This window comes from Hipposideros armiger, unplaced genomic scaffold, assembly GCF_001890085.2.
Source record: "Hipposideros armiger isolate ML-2016 unplaced genomic scaffold, ASM189008v1 scaffold_1449, whole genome shotgun sequence".
Taxonomy (NCBI): Eukaryota; Metazoa; Chordata; class Mammalia; order Chiroptera; family Hipposideridae; genus Hipposideros; species Hipposideros armiger.
This window is the reverse complement of record NW_017732799.1, coordinates 107,369-109,770: the sequence shown is the minus strand read 5'-3', so window position 1 is coordinate 109,770 and position 2,402 is coordinate 107,369.

Genomic DNA, 2,402 nt, shown 5'->3' with positions numbered 1-2,402 from the left:
CGCCACCACTGCAGTACCTCTATGTTAAGAGGTGGTGGTAAGAGCATGTGGCCATTAATTAACAGGAGCTGTTTATAAATTTGATGTTGACAAGTCAGGATATGCTGCATGTGGGAGAAGGAAACAAGTTAACTTTCTTTAAAAAAAAAGGTGCCATATTTCTTTTGTTCTCAGAAGAAATTATCTGAACTATTAGAGAAACAGGTAGTCAAATGTAATATTCATTCACACCGAAGGAGAAGAAGCCCTGAGCAAATAAGTAGAAATTAACTGTGAGTTAGCCTGGGGACAGCTCATTTGAAAAACCCTTCAGCCATTCATTTCCACACAAAGGCTTTGAGCTTAGGACAGCAAAGAAATGATTTGACCTAATGAAGGGCCAAGTAGAAACATTTAGAGTCTGAAGCAAATAGCAGAGAAAAATGTAAAGGATTAATGAACCTATTCTAAAGAGTAACTAATTACAAGCTTGGATAGCTGAGACCAGAAGCTATGAACGTGTCTGGGGTGACTAGTACAAAAGAGGCAGAGAAAGAAGCAAATCATATTGGGTTGTCAGAAAACGCATGATGCATTTTTGCAGCGAAAAACATAAAAAAAATACGTCATGACTTTTCCGACAGCCCAATAGTTTGGAATTATAAGGCAATTATCTAGTACTTAAGGTTTTTGATGTTTTAATTTTTTTCTAGTTTTAACATAAAACCAAATCTGAAGTTTAGACTATAGAAAAGTCTTAGAGATCATGCTACCATGTGTGTTAAGAAGTAATTGATTATGTACCATTGTCTACATTAGTAAGTATGCGTGGCCTGCCTTCCTTCTCTCTTTAATTTTAAAACATGTATGCCTACCTTTACTATAAACTCTAGACTTGAAATAAGCATTAGAAACTTAAAATGTCAGAAACTGATCTCCTGATCTTCACCCCAAAATTTGCTCCTCCTGCAGTCTTTCCCTCCTTGGTCAATGGCAATTCTTTTCCTTTAGTAGCACAAGTCCAAAACTTTGAAGTCATTTCTTAATCCTGTCTTTATCTTCCACCTATCCGGAAATTCTGATGACACTATCTTTAAAATAGACCCACATCTGCCGCCACTTGTATATCCTGTCTCAGCCACCATTATCTATTCCCTGGAAGATTGCTGTAGGCTGCTAACTGGCCTTCCTGTGAGTTGGGTTGTAACCACTTTGGGAGCTTTCCAGGTGTCATCTGGAACCAGCCCACATAGTGGAAGGTCAGGGAGAGACCAGGGAAAAGGCGAGTCACTCTATAGTGGTAGGTGGCTGGTTTAATAACAAGGAACTAAATTATGAGGCTACATTTCCGCACCCACTTACCAGGACTTTGAAAGTTTATATAGCGGCCCTGACTGGATCAATCACCTACCCAGTCCAAATAGTATCAACACCACATTTCTATCTGAGGGCTGTATCCTTGGCGCAGCTTTTGGGGCAGGCAGAACACATATTCCAATGCTCAGGGGAGCCAGTGGGGAGCCTCCAATTGCCGGGCCAGCTGTGTGGCTCAAACCATCAGTCACACCTTCTTAATGACCTTCTCCAACACCACATCTACCACTGACTCCTTCAACCAGTTCTCAGCCAAGCACCATGAAGATCCTGTTAAACAATGTGAGATGTCATTCCTCTGCTCCTAGCTTCCGGTAACTTCACATCTCATTCCACGTAAAAGGCAAAAAAAAAAAAATTGCAATAGCCTAGAAAGTCCTGTGGATTTTTATCCCTGTCATTTCTCTGACGCCATCTGCTACTACACATCTCCCTGCTCAGTCTCTCCAGGACCCCCTTTGCTGCTTGTCAAACATGCCAGAGCTGCTCTCACCTCAGAACCTCTGCACCTGTGTTTCCTCTGCCTGGAACTCTTCTCCACAGAAATCTATATGGCTCCTTGTCTCACCTTTTTCATTTAAATCTTCCTGGACCACCCTACATAAAATTACAATTCCATAGTTTCCAGCCACCCCCAGCACTCCCTACTCATTTTCTATATGCTTTATTTTTCTCAGTAGAAACTCTCTCGATATGACCTATTATATATTTTTCTTATTTATTTCGTTTATTGTCTCCTTCGTCTATCTAGAACATAAGCTTAAAGGGAATAAAGATTTCTTTTTCCCCCTTTTTTTCACTGCTGAATCCCCAGGACATAGAGCAGACCTTCCAAAGTGTATGCTGAATGAGGTACTTTTCCCATTTACAATTACACTCAACTGAACAGACACTGGAGCAATTAGCTGTGCTCATCGCACCTCCTAGTACCAGAGACTAAGATAAGAGCCTCTCCGGGATGTGCCCTAGATAGCATAGGAGCCTCTTTTCATTTGAAGAACTATCGATTTGAATAGGAATCTCCCTCTTTCCAGATGTGCCCAGTCTGT